Source organism: Balaenoptera ricei, chromosome 1 (genome assembly GCF_028023285.1).
Source record: "Balaenoptera ricei isolate mBalRic1 chromosome 1, mBalRic1.hap2, whole genome shotgun sequence".
Lineage (NCBI taxonomy): Eukaryota > Metazoa > Chordata > Mammalia > Artiodactyla > Balaenopteridae > Balaenoptera > Balaenoptera ricei.
Genome location: NC_082639.1, coordinates 184,444,394 through 184,463,138, shown reverse-complemented (window position 1 = coordinate 184,463,138; position 18,745 = coordinate 184,444,394). Strand labels below are relative to the sequence as shown.

Sequence of the window (18,745 nt, the reverse complement as noted above, 5' to 3'; positions counted from 1 at the left end):
CAGAAGATCTAAATAGACATTTCACCAAAGAAGACGTACAGATGTCCAAGAGGCACATGAGGGGATGCTCGACATCACTAATTATTGGAGAAATGCAAATTAAAACTACAATGAGGTGTCACCTCACACCAGTCAGAATGGCCATCATCAAAAAATCTACAAACAATAAATGCTGGAGAGGGTGTGGAGAAAAGGGAACCCTTTTGCATTGTTGGTAGGACTGTAAATTGGTACAGCTACTATGGAGAACAGTATGGAGGTTCCTTAAAAATCTAAAAATAGAACTACCATATGACCCAGCAGTCCCACTACTGGGCATATACCCTGAGAAAACCATAATTCAAAAAGACACATGTACCCCAATATTCATTGCAGCTCTATTTACAGTAGCTAGGACATGGAAGCAACCTAAATGTCCAACGACAGATGAATGGATAAAGAAGATGTGGTACATATATACAATGGAATATTACTCAGCCATAAAAGGGAACGATACTGGGTCATTTGTAGAGATGTGGATGGAACTAGAGTCTGTCATACAGAGTGAAGTAAGCCAGAAGGAGAAAAAGGAACATCATATATTTACACATATATGTTGAATCTAGAAAAATGGTATAGATGAACCTATTTGTAGGGCAGGAATAGAGACGTAGACATATAGAATGGACATGTGGACACAGTTGGGGAAGGGGAGGGTGGGACGAATAGGGAGATTAGGCTTGACATAAATACACTACCATGTGTAAAACAGATAGCTAGTGGGAATCTGCTGTAAAGCACAGGGAGCTCAACTTGGTGCTCTGTGATGACCTAGATGGGGGGGGGGGAGGGGGAGAGGGACGTCCAAGAGGGAGGGGATATAGCTATACATATAGCTGATTCACTTCATGGTACAGCAGAAACTAACACAACGTTGTAAAGCAATTTTACTCCAATTTAAAAAAAAAATGTAGTTAATGGCAGAGAGTAAAATAGTTGCAGATGACACCTATAAAATACTGGATTAAAAAAATCTATAGAAAGACACTGCAAATCATTAAAAAGTAAACAAAAACATGTAACTGTAAGAGTTTTTGAAAACCTGTAGCTGAAATGGCTAAGAATTGTGAGTTTGCAGCTTGTAGTCCAAGGGCAATGGCCACCTCCCACAGATACGGTTGTGGAAAATGGTGCTGGAAATAAACTGCAGACTTACCAGCTAAATATACCAAGATTAGAATTTGGAATTGGGGAAGCAGCTAGAAATTTAAAGGAAAATCCTGGTAGCATAAGACCCACAGAAGCGAGACACAAATTCAGAGCATAAACTGTCTAAATCCATGGTTGACTGCTGAGCTACATATGTACAGACACGGGCTTAGTGAAAATTAAGCAGACACTAGAGAGAAATCTACTTCTGAAAAATATAAGTATATAGATCCAGATCTGTGAATTGGACACTTTTCTTAACTGAGTGCATTTTTCTGCTCTGCACAGCACGGGTGGCAGAAAGCTGAAACTGGATGGATTTGGAGTATCATGATACAAAGTCCAAAGGTTAGCAGAGCTGCTGGAAAATAAGGAGGGATCCCTAGAGTCAAGAATTCACAGAGAGAATGAGCCCCATCCCTGCCTAAATCTTCGGTTTATTAGAGAATTTTATAGAAACAGGGAGACTTAAAGGGATCAGGCTTAAAAAAATAAGCTGTAAGAAACTACAGGTGTGTAGGGGAAGCAATATTTTTGGTTAGAAACCAGGAAAGTTAACTGCCTGGTAGAATAAAACTTCAGTAATTCTCAGAAGAACAAATCAGAACTCTGAGTAGCTACAACATATTAGCTACAATATCAATTTTCAACCAAGAATTTACAAGACATGCAAAAAGACGAGAAATTGTGACCCATACTTGGGAATAAAAGGCGGTCAATAGAAACTTACTCTGAGTTGGCCCAGGTGTTGGATTTACTAGATAAAGCCTTCCAAGTAACTGTTTACGTTTTGAAAATTAAAAGAATGTTCAAAATATTTAAAGGAATATTTATTTATTTAACAGAGGAATGATGACTATGTAAAATTATGCAAGTTCTAGAGCTGAAAAATAAAGTAACTGAAATTTAAAAAATGCTAGATGGGCTTAACAGAAGATTAAAAATAGAGTAAAAAAGAATTAGTGAATTTATAAAAAGATCAATACAAATAAAATAATCCAAGAACAAAGGGAAAAAAAGATTAAAGAAAACTGAACAGAATCTCAGAAACCTCTGAGACATTATGAAGCAGTCTAACATATGGAATTGGAATTCCAGAAGGAGAGGAAGGAGAGAAGAACCAGAAAAATTGAGGAAATGGCCCAAACTTCTCCCAATTTAATGAAAAACGTTAATTTAATTTACATTTCAAAAAACTTAAACCCAAAGCAAGATAAACACAGCATGTTACTCCTGAACACATCATAGTCATGTTATATAGGGGACAACAGTAGTGGTAAGAATAGAGGGTACACGGGGAAAAAAAAGGAAAGATGAGTGTAGATGTCTGCCTGCCCTCCTCTAGTTTCCTTGGTGTCCAAGCTGATTGACACTTGTGAGCTACTTAATAATATTTAGGGTGGAATACCAGGAGGATAGTTACTTTGGATTCATTACCTCATTTACATCATATATTAATTAGCTGAAGTCAATTAACTTTAGTCATAGCTGAAGTCAACTCCTCTCTCTCTGCTCATGTACACATATGTGTGTACATACATCTGTGTATGTGTGTGTTTGTATATTATTGGTAGACTTTCGGAATTGTGATAATTCCTTAAATTGTGGAGAAAATTTATATATGTATTTAATATATAAATATGCTTATATATTTATATACATTTCCTCTATAATTTAAGAAATCATCATATTGATCTCGGAGAGGCAGCAGTGAGCAGTGGCGTGAAGCGAGACCTTAATTCTGTGCCCAGGTATTGAACTTGGGTAGCCTGGATGAAAACCAGGAGTCCTAGCCACTAGACCACCAAGGACTAGTGGCTAGAAGCTATTTTTCCCTGGCTCTTGCCTCCAGTGAAAAATGCATTTCTCATGTAGGCAAAAACTGTAAAAACAGGTACAAAGTTTATTATTAGAGACATAGCACAACAACAAGTGGGAGAGCACACAGAGAAACAGTTTGTTTAGTTAAGACAGAAGCAAGGCAGAGATGCACCCCCAGAGAGGAAGGGTGTGGGCACCCTCCCTAATGAGGAGAAACATGGTAAAGAGGCGGTTAAGTCGTTTATGTAGGGAGTCCTTCTGGGTCTTTGTCTTCCTTCTGGCCAATTGTCTTGTTTTGTCCCCGCTGGCCAATTTGTTTCAGGACCCTCCCCCTAGGTGCGCACACACCTCTCAGCCAAGATGGATCTCCAGGCAAAGGTGTCTGGGAGAAGCAAGACTCATTATGGCCTGGTGTTGTCCCCTGACTTTTGACCCCCCAAGGAGCCTTTCTGCATATGTGCAGTGTCTCCCTTGCCTCAAGGAGGGGGAGGATATGTGATCTCTTGATCCTTTACTCAAACAAGGTTTTGCCCCTCTCTGTTCCTGCCATGACTGTTATCTTAAGGTGTCTACAAGCGACAAAGCCTGGCTATTTATCCTGTTTCTGTTGTTACTTCCATTTCAGAGGGCAAACAGGAGGCTGATTGTAAATGCCTAACCTGGAGCCCACCTATCTCCTGTCTCAGGAAATGCTTACAGGAGGCTAGTTGTAAGTGTCCGGCCTGAAGCCCATCTTTCTCTTGCTCCAAGAAATGTAAACAGGAGGCCATTTTTAAATGCCTAGCCTGGAGCCCATCTACCTCCTGCCTCAATATTTTCTAAAGTTTACTGAAAATATAACATTTTTAAAAGAAAAATTGACATTATTAGTAAAATCTAAAATCTGTGAAAGGCTGATTAGTCATTATTTAAGCTATAACTATATGATTTTGTATCAAAAAGCCACAAAAGTACAAACACTGACAGTAATAGAATAGTCTATGTTATAAAGTTATTGTGTGTTTAAAGTTAATTGTGTGTGTGTATGTGTGTGTATGTGTAAATCTAGGGGTATTAGTACAGCAACTTTAAATATTTTTAAAAAATCAACTAGGACAATATTTAAAGAAATGTAAATATTTAGGAACAATTAGAATTTCTTACTCAACCTTTTTTCTAACAAATATTTAATATTGCATTGCTTTATATGTAGAGGATGCTGTGTTGCGATCTTTGTTTTTAAGGTTACTAAATCTATAGTGGAAAAAACATGTATTCAAAACAATTAGGAAGGTTCAAAAGTATGCCTAGACAAATATTTGTTTCAACTTGAAGTCCTTAGAGCACTTGTATCAGAGAGAGTTACCTGGACCCTTATTAAAAATACAGATTTCTTGGCTCCAGTCACTACCTGTTTTTTGAATCCCAATCTCTTGAAGTGTGATTTTGGGGTTGTGGATGTTGAAAGACACCCGAGATGGTTCCAATACTCACCAAAGTCTTGACCCCATGATTCTAGAATAGTAGAGCAGTCTTAGGTTACTTGTAGCTGGGACTGTTTTGTCTGCATGATTCTTCACCTGGACCTTCAGTGGAAGATTGGATCTTAAGAGGTTGAGATGAGAGTAAAGGATATTCCAAGAGGATAGAGGGATGTGAATAGCCTGAAATTTTATCATTTTGAGAAAGAGTGAGTATTCTGATTTGTCTCGGGTATGATGTATCAGAAGGATAAAAGTTTAAAAAATACTGGGAAATCAAGTTGGTGTCATTTTAAAAGGGCCTTTAGTTTTTTCCGTAGATAAAAAGGAAAGCGTGTATGTTACACCTGCTGACAATAAACCTCCAAGATCATAGACTAGTTTTAGAACTACTTAATCACCTTTATTGTCTGAGGCATTGTTAAAGAGGAAAACCATAGGCCCAAAATGGCATCACTTGTGCTAAAGCCCATGCCAACCCTAAGTTTAATACCTATACTAATTACAGTTTCAACCTTCACCAGAAATGTAATCTTAATCGGCCAGTCTGGAATTTTCTGCTCAGCCCCAATGAGGTCATCTGTCATGTGGGTCTTCTCCATCCCTCCCTCCCTCCCAGGAAGAAGAGGTAATCTGCATGATAAAACCCTTGTCATTTACTTCCCCCAAAAAAGAAGTTGCCCTGGCTCAATATAACCCTTTCTTTTCTTTTGCTAATGACTTCCTTGCCCCACCCTCATTTCTAAAAAATCTTCCATTTCCTACCATGCCTTGGAGGGCCCTTCTGTTTCCTAGATGGGATGCTGCCCGATTCATGAATCACCTAATAAAGCCAATTAGATCTTTAAATTTACTAGGTTGAAATTTTTTTTTAACACCATATATACATGTACCACAACCTTTTGCTATCTTTGCTCCCTCTTTTTTTTTTTGTTAAGGTATTTTAAAATAAATACTGAATATTGTATTTATCCCAAATGCTTCACTGTACATATCAAAGAAGGAAGGATATTTTCTTACATAACCATAGTACTGTTAAAAATTAATGTACTTGTCTCATATTATCAACAATTTCCCCAGTTATACCAGATTGTTTTATTCAGCTGCCTTTTTCTCCCCCAAAACAAGATCCAGTTAAGCACCACTCGTGGCATTTGGTTCTGAAGTTGCTTTTAATCTAGAAGACTACTTCTCCCTGACCAAGTGCCCTTCTTTTTCCTCTGCATGACAACTTCTGAACTGTAACAGGATTGAAGAGATCTTACCTCCTTTTCCATTTTTCCAATCATTTAATTCATTCACTCATTTACTTTCTAAACATTTTATTTATTTTTATTGAAATATAGTTAACATACAATAATATGTTCAAGTATACTACATAGTGATTTGATATTTGCATATGTTATGAAATGATCACCACCATAAGTCTAGTAACCCATTTGTCCCCATACAAAGTTATCACAGTATTATTGACCATATTCCTTATGCTGTCTATTATAGCCCCATGGCTTATTTATTTTATAACTGGGGTTTGTACTTCTTAATCCCCTTTACCTATTTCGCCCCCACCCCCTAAGGCCATTCCCTCTGGCAACCCCCAGTTTGTTCTCTGTATCTGTGCAGCTGTTTGTTTTGTTATGTTTGTTCATTTGTTTTGTTATTTAGATTCCACATGTGAGATCGTAAGGTATTTGTCTTTCTTTGTCTGACATTTCACTTAGCCTAATACTCTCAAGATGCATTCACATTGTCACAAATGGCAAGGTTTTATTTCATTTTATCTTTTTCTGGCTCAGTAATGTTTTATTATATACATATACCACACCTTCTTTGTCCATTCATCCTTCAGTGGACACTTAGGTTGCTTCCATATCTTGGCTGTTGTAAACAGTGCTGCAGTGAACACCGGTGTGTATCTCTTTTCGAACATGGGTGTGTATTTTCATTTCCTTTGGATGAATACCCAGAAGTGAAATTGCTGGGTCATGTGGCAATTCTATTTTAAAATTTTTGAGGGAGCATACTGTTTTCCATAGTGGCTGCACCAATTTACATTCCCACCAACAGTATATTAGGATTCCCTTTTCTCCACATCTTTTTATTTGTTGTCTTTTTGATGTTAGCCATTCTCATTGTGGTTTTGAGTTGTATTTCCTTGATGATTAGTGATGTTGAGCATCTTTACATGTGTCTGTTGGCCATCTGTATGTCTTCGTTGGAAAAATGTCTATTCAGCTCCTCTGTCCATTTATTAATTGGGTGATTTGTTTTTTTTGATGTTGCATTATATGAATTCTTTGTACATTTTGGACATTAACCCCTTACCGGATATATTGTTTGCAAATATCTTCTCCCATTCAGTAGGTTGCCTTTTCATTTTGTTGACCGTATCCTTTGCTGTGCAAAATCATTTTATTTTGATGTAGTCCAATTTGCTTACTTTTGCTTTTGTTTCCTTTGCCTGAGAAGTCAGATCCAAAAAAAATTGCTTAGGCCAATGTCATAGAGCCTACTGCCTTTGTTTTCTTCCAGGAGTTTTATGGTTTTGGGTCTTTAATCCATTTTCAGTTTATTTTCGTATATGGTGTGAGAAAGTAGTCCAGTTTGATTCTTTTGCATGTAGCTGTTCAGTTTTCCAAGCACCATTTATGGAAGAGGTTGTCTTTCCCCCATTGTATATTCTTGCCTCCTTTGCCATAGAGTAATTGATCATATAAGTGTGGGTTTATTTATGGGTTCTCTATTTCATGCCATTGATCTACATGTCTGTTTTTGATTACTGTAGCTTTGTAGTATAGTTTGAAATCAAGGAGCATGACAACTCCAGCTTTGTTCTTTCTCAAGATTGCTTTGACTATTCAGGGTCTTTTGTGTTTCCATACAAATTTTAGAATTTTTTGTTCTAGTTCTGTAGAAAATGCCTTTGGTATTTTGATAAGGAGTGCATTGAATCTGTAGATTGCCTTGGGTAATGTGGTCATTTTAGCAATATTAATTCTTCCAATCCATGAGCATGGTATATCTTTACACTTGTGTCATTTTCTTTTCTTTTTTTCTTTTTTTTTTTTTTTACATTTGTGTCATTTTCAACTTCTTTCATCAGTGTCTTATAGTTTTCAGAGTATAAGTGTTTCACCTCGTTGGTTAGGTCTATTCCTAGGTATTTTATTCTTTCTGATGCAGTTGTAAGTGGGATTGTTTTCTTCATTTGTCTTTCTGATAGTTTGTTATTAGTGTATAGAAATATAACAGATTTCTGTATATTGATTTTGTATCCTGAAACTTCTTATTTCACTTATTCTAGTAGTTTTTTGGTGGCATCTGTAGGATTTTCTATATATAGTATCATGTCATCTTCAAACAGTGACAGTTTTACCTTTTCCTTTCCAATTTGGATTATTTTTATTTCTTTTACTAGTCTGATTGCTGTGGCTAAGATTTCCAATGCCATGCTAAATAAGAGTGATGAGAGTCGACATTCTTGATCTTAGAGGAAAAGCTTTTGACTTTTCATCATTAAGTATGATTGTAGCTGTGGATTTTTCATATATGGCCTTTATTATGTTGAGGTATGTTCCCTCTATACTTACATTGTTGAGATTCTTATCATGGATGGATGTTGAATTTTGTCAAAAGCTTTTTCTGCATCTATTGAGATGATCATATGATTTTTATTCTTCAGTGCTTTAACATGGTCTATCATGTTGATTGATTGCAGATTTGAATTTTCCTTGCTTCCCTGGCGTAAATCCCACCTGATTATGGTGTGCGATCCTTTTAATGTCTTGTTGAATTCAGTTTGCTAATATTTTGTTGAGGAATTTTTGCATCTAGGTTCATTAGTGATACTGGTCTGTAATTTTCTTTTTTTGTGGTGTCTTTGTCTGGTTTTGGTATCAGGATGATGCTGGCCTTATAGTTTGAGTTTGGAAGCACTCCTTTCTGTTCAGTTTTTTTGAATAGTTGGAGAAGGATAAGTGTTAACTCTTCTTTAAATGTTTGGTAAAATTCCCCTGTGAAGCCATCTGGATCTGGCCTGTACTTTTGTTTTGGGAGGTTTTTTTGTTGTTGTTTTTAACTGATTCAGTTTCATTACTGGTAATTGGTATGTTCATATTTTCTATTTCTTCCCGGTTCATTCTTGGGAGATTTTTTGTCTCTAGTAATTTATTGATTTCTTGTCATTTGACCATTTCATTTCCGTATAATTCTTTGTAGTACTTTCTTATGGTACTTTGTATTTCTGTGGTGTTGGTTGTAAGGTTTCCACTTTCATTTCTGCTTTTGTATGGGCCCTCTCTCTTTTTTTTCTTTTTTTTCATTCTTGATGAGTCTGTCTAAACTTTTATCAATTTTTAAAATTTTTTTTAAGAACCAGTTTTTGGTTTTATTGATCTTTTCTACTGCTTTTTTAGTCTCTATTTCATTTATTTCTGCTCTGACCTTTTAATTTGTTTTCTGCTATTCATTTTGGGTTTTATTTGTTTTTCTTTTTCTAGTTCCTTTAGGTTTAACTTAAGTTAAACCTAAATCTTAAGATTAGATTGTTTGAGATTTTTCTTATTTTCTGAGGTAGGCCTGTATTGCTATAAACTTCCTTCTTAGAACTGTTTTTTTTGTGTTTTACAGATTTTGGTATGTTTTGTTTCCATTTTCATTTGTCTCAAGATATTTTTTGATTTCCTCTTTTATTTGTTGACCATTAGTTGTTCAGTAGCATGTTGTTTAGACTCCACATGAATGTGTTTTTTTCTAGTTTGCTTTTTGTACTTTGATTGGACTATTTGGTCCAGTACATTTAAAGTAATTATTGATAGGTATGTACTTATTGCCATTTTATTAATTGTTTTTTGGTTGTTTTTGTAATTCTTTTTTGTTCCTTACTTCTTTGCTTTCTTCCCTTTGTGATTTGATGACTATCTTAGTGTTATGTTTGGATACCTTTCTTTCTCTCTTTTTTTTTTCCTTATCTATTATAGGTTTTTAGTTTGTGGTTGCCATGTGACTCACATATAACAACATGTATAGTTAATATTTTTGTTTTGTGTATCTCTTAACTACTTTTTGTGGATAAAGATGATTTTACTACTCTTTGTCTTTAACCTTCCTACTAGCTTTATGAGCAGTTGTTCTATTACTTTTACTGTATATTTGCCTTTATCTGTGAGATTTTTCCTTTCGTAATTTTTATATTTCTAGTTGTGACCTTTTCTTTTCTGCTTAGTGAAGTCCCTTTAACACTTCTTGTAAAGCCAGTAGTGTGCTGAACTCTTTTAGCTTTTGTTTCTCTATAAAATTCTTTACTTCTCCTTGAAATCTGAATGATAACCTTGCCAGGTAGAGTATTTTAGGTTGTAGGTTTTTTCCTTTCATCACTTTGAATGTATTATGCTACTTCCTTCTGGCCTGCCAGGTTTCTGCTGAAAAGTCAGCTGATGGTCCTGTGTGTCTTTGTATAGGACTTGCTACTTTTCTCTTGCTGCTTTTAAGATTCTCTCTTTATCTTTAATTTTTGCCATTTTAATTATAATGTGTCTTGGCATGGACCTCTTTTGGTTCATCTGTTTGGGACTCTGCTTTCTGGATATTAATGTCTGTTTCCTTCTCCAGGTTAGGGAAGTTTTCAGCTATTATTTTTTCAAATAAGTTCTCTGTCCCTTCCCCTCTCTCTTTCCCTTTTGTGATTCCTATAATGTGAATGTTAGTAGGCTTTATATTATCCCAGAGGTCTCTTAAACTATCCTCATTTTTATTAATTCTTTTTTTTTCTGTTCCGCTTGGGTGGTTTCCCCTACTCTGTTTCCCAGTCCTCTGATCAAGTCCTCTGCCATCTAATCTACTGTTGATTCCTTCTCGTGTATTTTTTGTTTCAGTTGTTGTATTCATCAGTCCTTTTGGTTTATCTTCATATTTTCTAACTTTCTATTGAAATTTTCACTGTGTTCATTTATTCTTCCGAGTTTAGTGAGCGTCTTTATGATCATTATGATGACTTCTTTATCAGGTAGATTGCTTATTTCAACTTTGTATCTTTTTTCTTTTTTTTTTCCTGAGGTCATATCTTGTTCCTTTGTTGGAACACATTCCCCTGTCTCCTCATGTTCCTGATTCTCTGTATTTGTTTCTATGTGTTAGGTGGGTAAGTTGCATTTCGCAGTCTTGGAGAAGCGGTCTTATGTAGGAGACCTCCTTTGGGGCCCAGGAGCACACTCCGCTCTGGTCACCAGATCCGTATGCTCTAGTGTTGCCCGCTGTGTGGGCTGCTTGTGCCCTTCTGTTGTGAGGCCAGCTGCTGTGGTTGCAGTGGTAGGTTGGGCTGAAAGCCCCGGCCCAGTTGGATGTAAGGCCCTGCCTCCTGGAGTGACTGTGGTCCCACTGGAAAGCGAGGTGGGCTTTCTTTGTGGTTGGCTGTGTGCCTGGGAAGCATGGGGCTGCTGGTGGGTGGAACTGGTTCCCTGAACAGCTCTCTGTGTGGCCCATGTGAGCCTGGGGCTTCTGCTGGCCCACTGATGAGCAGGTAAACTCCCTGTGCCAATAGGCAAGAGGGAGCATTCCAAAATGTGCTTGACAGTGTCAGTGTTATCATGGTAAAACAAGCTCTTAAAAATGGCTCTGCCAGCATCTGTGTCCCCAGGGAGAGTCCCAGTTGCCTCTTGCCTCTCTGGGAGGCTCTCCACCATCAGCATGTGGGTCTGACCCAGGAGCTCTTTTCAGACTGTTGCCTCTCCACTGGGACTTGGGGCATGTGAGATTTTGCATGTGCTCTTTAAGAGTGGAGTGTCTGTTTTCTGTAGCCCTCCAGCCCTTCCAAGTATAAGTCTCTTTGGTTTTCAAAGCCAGATGTTCTGGGGGCTCGTCTTCCCGGTGCAAGACCCCTGGGCTGAGGAGCCTGATATGGGCCCAACACTTGGCTCCTTGGGGAGGACTTCTTGGGTTGTGATATTCCTCCCATTTGTGGGTCACCGACCCAGGGGGTGTCGCTCCTGACTATACTATGTCTCTGCCCCTCCTGCCCTCCTTGTTGTAGTTCTTTCTTTATGTCTTTAGTTGTGGAAAATCTTTTCTGCCAGTCCTCAGGTCGTTTTCATAGATAATTGCTCTGTAAGTAGTTGTAATTTTGCTATGCCTGTAAGAAGGTGAGTTCAGGGTCCTCCTACTCTGACATCTTGGCCACTCTTCCTTATTCAGTTTTTAAAGAATTATTTGTTGAGCCACTTCTGTGTGCCAGGCACTGCACTTAAAGCTGCACCTATAAGAGGATAACAGTGTCTTCCTTATGGTGTATCAGGAGTTATTTTAAAGGAAGCATATCATTTTATTAATGAAAATAAAAGTTCTGAAAATGTTATTTAAAAAAATACACAGACACAGGCACACACATACCCACATGCTGAACAGATTACAACAAACTTTTTTTTTTAATAGATCTTTATTGGAGCATAATTGCTTCACAATACTGTGTTAGTTTCTGTTGCACAACAAAGTGAATCAGCCATATGAGTACACGTGTCCCCATACCCCCTCCCTCTTGAGCCTCCTTCCCATCCTCCCTATCGCACCCCTCTAGGTCATCCCAAAGCACCGAGCCGATCTCCCTGTGCTATGCTGATGCTTCCCATCGGCCAACTATTTTACATTTGGTAGTGTATATATGTCAGTGCTACTCTCACTTCACCCCAGCTTCGCCCTCCCACCCCGTGTCTTCAAGTCCATTCTCTATGTCTACCTCTTTATTCCTGCCCTGCAACTAGGTTCATCAGTACCTTTTTTTTTTTTTTTAGACTCCATATATATGTGTTAGCATACGGTATTTATTTTTCTCTTTCTGACTTACTTCACTCTGTATGACAGACTCTAGGTCCATCCACCTCGCTACAAATAACTCAATTTCGTCTCTTTTTATGGCTGAGTAATATTCCATTGTATATATGTGGCACATCTTCTTTATCTGTTGCAACAAACAGAATATAAAGTGGTTTGTATTTCCTAAAACTCTGTTTCAGAGTTTATGATACATAGCCGCAACATTTCAACTACATGAATCAAATGGCAGGATTTTCTAAGTTGAAACTTAAAAACAGAAACCTGTGGTTAGGACCCAGAATGAGATTCCTCTAACTAATTTAGGCATCAACAGTTGGAATTTAGACCAAACAAATAATACAGCAAGCAAGACCCATTCAGAAATGAGTATCATACAAACACAGTTCTGTTCCAAGTGTGGGAAAGTATCAGGAAGTTGGGAGATTTCCTTTTGTTCCTGGAGTCTTACTGAGCTTGAGAAGAAAAGCCAATTGAGGAAACCTGGTAGAGAAGAAGGCAGGCGCTGATTCAGAGGAGGAACTCTATTTTTGCCCTCATATCGTCTCCTTTTCATGTAGAGACCTCTTAGAAGAAGTTCCAGCGTGCTCAGGAGTGCCCCGCAGCCTCACCGCACTGGGAGCTCTTCCTCCCCTCATCTGTCTGGACCTTTCGGGGGCTGCCTGGGGAATGGGCAGTAGGACGCCTTCCCTGGGAAGGTTTTTAAAACTGGAACTGAGAAAAGTAAACCTGTCTCTGAGTTCCTAAAATGTAGCATGTGCGGCCTATGGTGTGTCAGCAGCGTGTTTCCCAGCACGGTTTCAGAGGGGAGGAAGCCGCTTTGCAAAGAGAAGGAGAAGAGGGAAGCTGTCGTGGAGAAGAGCGAGGGGGCAGGCTGGGGGTGTTCGAGGGGGCAGGCTGGGGGTGTTCGAGGGGGCAGGCTGGGGGTGTTCGACTTGTCTGTGGTTCTGCTGTGGACGAGGCTCACCAGGCACCGTCCCGTCCACGTGTTCCTGAGAGGCACACCTTCCTTAAGTTCTCTTAGCATAAGTCCTGCTAAAAAATCCAATCTGAGCTGGGTTTGTATCCCCTGCAACCTAGGATCCAAATTATTTTATTTTCACCTATTTCTCTCCAGTTATTTGGATGTTAAATTCAAATTAACATGAAAGAAATACTGGAACAATAATAGCAATGAATCGTGCTTATAGTATGCCTGGCACTATTTTTTGCACTTTACTTATATTAACTTATTTAATCCTCAGAATGATCCAGTGAAGATCCTGTGGTAATATCTCCATTTTATACATGAAGCACAGTGAGATTAAAGAATTTGTCCAACTTTATATGTATATATTAGCACCAACATTCAAACCCAAATGGCCTGGCCCTGCCATGCTGTAACCACTACTGTCTCTGCCTCTGACTGGTGTGCTTCTTTCCTTCCCTCCCAGCCTTCTGTCTGTCCCACTCTGGCTGCAGTGTCATCTCACAATTATTAAATGAGCAGACGGAACAGAAGTGCCTGTTTTGAAAGCAATAGTCCTATTTCGTCAGTTCATGTGTTTGTGATCACAGCTGGGCTTATTCTCCTCTGCATTTATGAATTCTGTCACTCCTCACCCAATGGCGTCTGGATACAGACTGTTCAGTCTGGGAGGTACAAGATAAGTTGGGCACAGAACTTACTCTGAAAGCAGTGCCAAGTAGCTGTGTGACTATTCTCAGATTTTAAGGTCAGCTCATCATCTAGGAATTAAATTTCACTGGGAAGATAATGTTCTCAGAACGTCTGGGACTGGTCTGTTCTAGATTAAGACATTTTCCCCATTGTTTACAGATATTTTAGCCTCGCAAAAAGCTCATCAGTCACACACACACAGACACATGCACACATTTATCCACCCGCCTCCCTCCATCAACAACTGGAAATTGTCACAGTTCGCGCATCACCAGAGATTTGCGGTGATGTCCCTGCCATCTTCCAGTCAAATCTGCGTGCTCTCGTCTGCATCTTGTGGCCTGACCTTCTGTTGCCTGATGAATTTCATCGTTATCATGTGGTGCTCTCTGTGCTCACCATTCTTCACTTTGTATAAGGTCATCATTTTAAAAATATATGCTCATAAAAGGTTTGTTTCAAACAGTTCTGTTCCTTGAATATTAAAGTGTTCAATCTCTAGGTAGGTATTCTGGTATTCACAGTGTCGTTGAAGATGTAATGGCTGAGAAGGTTTCTTTGGAAGTGATCTTCAAGGATGGGTGTGTGTGAGGTGGCTAATAGGGTGGGGTTAATGCTTGTTGAGTGAGTTATTTTGTGAACCATCAATGGGCCTGATTTTCCTGGGAACTTCTGTTTCTTTAAATACTTGTCAGATTATTAGTGCCTCTTGTTCCAAAATGTCATGATCATAGTATAGTGATTGCTTATGCGTGAGTGTTTTATAAAGAGTTGCTTTTTATTTTTAAAGACTGTCTGTGTGGAAAAATCTGCTGAAAACCTTCTCTCAGTTAAGCCATATATACAAGACTAAGGATTTTGACCATAAGGCTGTGTTAGAATCACTCCCCATAATGAGAAGAGTCACTGATAGGATTGGTTGCGTTGGAAAAAAGGTTGAAAAACAGTGCTTCAGGAAATAAGATGATTCTTAGTCAAAGCTGGAAGATGAGGGCCAAGCTGAAATTTAATTAAGGCAACCAAGGTTAAGTCTGAGGTAGTTAAATATCATTTACATACAAAAGAATCTGTAATTATATAGCCACCTAATTGAAGGAAGAAATTTTGAATAAAAGGTATGCAAAAGGGGACAAGGAAGCTTTTGGGGCTGGTGGATATATATGTTCATTGTCTCGATTGGGCTGATGGTCTCTCTGTTGCATAAATGTGTGAGAACACACGTATGAACGCATTTAAGTGTAAATTTTACACTGTAAACGCATGCAGGTTATTGTATGTCAGTCACACCTCGATAAAGCTGTTAAAAAGAAAAAAATCGTAAGGATCCAAATCACAGGGAGGCTTTCAAGAAAAGTGCTCACCAGGGAGTCCTTCCCTCCGCCTCCGCCCTCTAGCCTGGGAGGTGAGCCAGGTTCCATCCCACAGGGGAGACTTGTATTAGCCCCACAAAGAGGGACGTGTGATAAATGCAGCGGAGGGTCCACCAAGGGGGAGCGTTTTTAGAACCACCGCACATTGGGGACTGGGGGGAAATTGAGAGATTCTCTAATACTCTAGGAAAATAGATGTACAGTTTCTAGTGACTTGTCCAAGAGAGCGCAGCCATTGATTGGAAAACTAAAGAAAGCAAGTGATTTTGGAGAGGGGGTCAGTGAGCTGCTCTTGAAGGCAAGCTGAGCTTGGACATGTGTTGCCGTGGGGACGTGCCTCGCAGCCAGAAGAGGAAGGTCGCGAGGCATAGAAGCAAAAAGAACAAAAAGCATATGGACAAGACTTTTAGTGACAATACAGAACATTGAGAACAGCAGTGAGAGATACAGTTGGAACTGTTTCCTTTTTAAGGAAAGTAATGAATTGAGTGAACTTTCCATGACCAGCTTCTACAGGGAGGATGATTGTTTTCTTTTGTGACACAGATCACTTTCTACTCAAAAGTTCTTATTATTAAATAACATGTGGTACCCCTCAATTCTTATTAATACTTTTGGAAATGCAGAGTTATAAATACAACCTAAGACAAAAAAAAAATCTTACAAAAATTTGACTGTAATGAAGATACATTTCTAGTTATTTTAAAATTCATTTCAGAATTTTATTAGTAAAAGTACAGACTCTGTCCTAATTATAAATTATAACATAATACTTTCAGCTGAATAACAAAGGATTAAAATGTTTTTTGAAAAACATTTCAAAATAAAAATAAATAACATATGTATGGGGTATCTGTATATATGAGGAATTTGTCTTTTTAACTTGAATAAACCAAGTTGCAACACATTATGTAATACTTGCATAAATATTTCATATAAAAACCTAAATATATCTCCATTTGCATTTATATGACTATAAATGTATCTTTAAAAGGACTGAAAAGATTCACATCAAACCATTTACTTCTGAGGAAGACAATGGGATTGGATGGGCCACCTACAAAATCTGATTCAAAACGTTTCAACATGGAGAATGTCTCCAGGTGTTAACTGTGTATTTAAAAATATGTTTCAAAAAGATGCAAAAACAAATATAGTCAGTAACAGACTAAATATTTTAGTGTCTTGAAGCCTAGAAATGGAAAATTAGAAGTGACTATTCTAAAAATCTATTATAAATGGATTAGTTAGTAAGTGGAATTGTAAATATATTTATATATATATCTCTTCACATAGTGGAGAGTAAGCTTATAGATCTCATTTTTCCCAGCGGCAGCACAGGCTAACAATACAAACGAGTGAACAAAGTGAACAAAGAATTTAGATAAACGCATAGATGGAAGACCCGTACTGCCTTATAAAGGAAAGTCATGAGATCTGGGCTGTATTCCTAAATCATAGAAGATTATATTTTCAGGGCTGAAACACTGAGTCACATGATAACTGCATATTTCCCAGGACAGGTGTATCCATGTTCTTCAGGTGTGACCTTCTCAGGCTTTTCCTGGAGCACCTGGTGTCCTGTCTCTTGTGCCCTGAAAGAGTAGGAGGTCAGTTTCACCCTCTGGGAGTTCTGAGTTTGGCACTCTTGCCATCCCTTCTCTCTCTGATGATCAGATCACCTGGGAGGGAACCTGCCCTTCCTGTGATTGTAGTGTATTTGGTCCTTATTGTCCCCATAGGTCTTCAGTGTCTTTAAAGGTATGCTTTTTGGTAATTTATTTGGCTTTTTCTAGTTGTTGCAAGAGATGCCTTGCCGTGACCTACCACATCTTTCATGGAAGGGAAATCCTGCAGGCTGTGCTTAAAACCTCACCTTGATGTCATATGTAATTAGCGACAGCGTATCTTACAGGAAGTATTTCACACATAATTTTTCTTTGCCTGCAGCTGGGAGCACATGGCCTATGGGTTGGATTTCCTCAGAAAGAGGGTGTTGTTTGTGCCCTTCCTTCCGGGCTGGGTGTGTACTCTCTGCGGGGCTGCCTTCTCGCTGTCTGCCGCAGGCTCCAGCACACCCCGGCTGTGCTGTGCCCAGCTGCACCACAGCCTCTGTCCACTGCCTGGATCCTGGAGCCGCCTCAGTCTGTGCCGTTCATCTGTTCTAGCCCCGAGAAAGTAGTGTCCATCCTGCCTTTGTTTCAGCATCTCTGGGGGGGTGATCCCATCATCTTGGAATTCCTGGAATGTTGTCATCGTGGTCCATCTCCATAGAGACTTCTAGTTTATGTTTTGAAGATTATTCAAAGGGACTCTAATAACGTATTTCTTTTTTATTCACCACTTCTCTTCCCTTAACCTATAAACTCTTGGTTTGAATCTAGTGCCAGGAAAAATTCTGTTTCTTTAAAGAGTTGGCATGTTTTTTACTGTGCAATTATGGCATAATGGCAGCCGCACAATTTATTATTCTCTCTCTGTCTATCTGTCTGCCTGCCTGTCTGTCTATCTATCTACCTATCTATCTATCATCTGTCATGTATTAGACCTTAGTACGAGGGTATGTAGAACCTCAGTGGCAGCAATGATGTTATCTTGTAGTCAGAATGTTTACATCTTCTTTTTAGTCCTCGACTTAAACATTTTTTACTTTTCTTAGTTATATCTTTCATTGTAATCTATTTTAAATCCTTTTGGGAATAGGAGGGATATAAGTCATTTGACACATAAAAGTAATTTGTGTAAGAATTAAACATTACACTTCTTAATATAAATTTGAGTTTGCTTAATTAGCATGCAGAGCAACAATAATTATGAATATTTTAGAATGCTAATCAATAGAACATTTTCTTAAGGCTTATTTGATTATACTATTGAATTCTGCTCACACATATAAATCCTTTGTAATTCATGAGGCAGACTATTCTTACACCAAAACAAATAGAGCCAACATTTATCATCTGTTTATCTCTGAATGCATCATTCCCCTTATTGTTTAGAATAATCTTGGGAGATAGAAAATATCCTTAGGAAAATTGAGAGAAAATTGAACAGCATGTCTTTGAGCTCAGGGTTCCACAGTTTGTTGCATTACATTTTAAATGGAGCCAAGATTATTCACTATTTATACCTTTGTTGTTAGACAGAGATTGCTTTCTATCATCATTTGTTCAGAAACAGAAGACATCTGGTAGTAGATTGTGCTGAAATCATTTGGCTGGGAAAAAAAGGAAAAAAGTATCCGTTTAACAGCCTGCCAGATGGTTGACAAAGAATGCCTTCACTAATTTGTGGGACAATTTTTCTTAAGTACCGGGCTGTTCCTGAGAACAAAATGCTCAAATGAGCAGAGAGCTTCAGACAAAAAATGTAGCCATACTGTGATGATTCCATAGGCATTACCCAACTTTTCATTCCTCTATTAA

At 38.4% G+C, this 18,745-nt stretch overlaps 1 long non-coding RNA gene across 6 annotated transcripts in view; it reads left to right on the top strand.

Annotated features, from left to right (window-relative positions):
• LOC132354178 (uncharacterized) overlaps positions 1 to 18,745 on the top strand; it is a 359,922-nt gene that overhangs the window by 67,621 nt on the left and 273,556 nt on the right. The gene's annotated exons all lie outside the window — the stretch shown is intronic.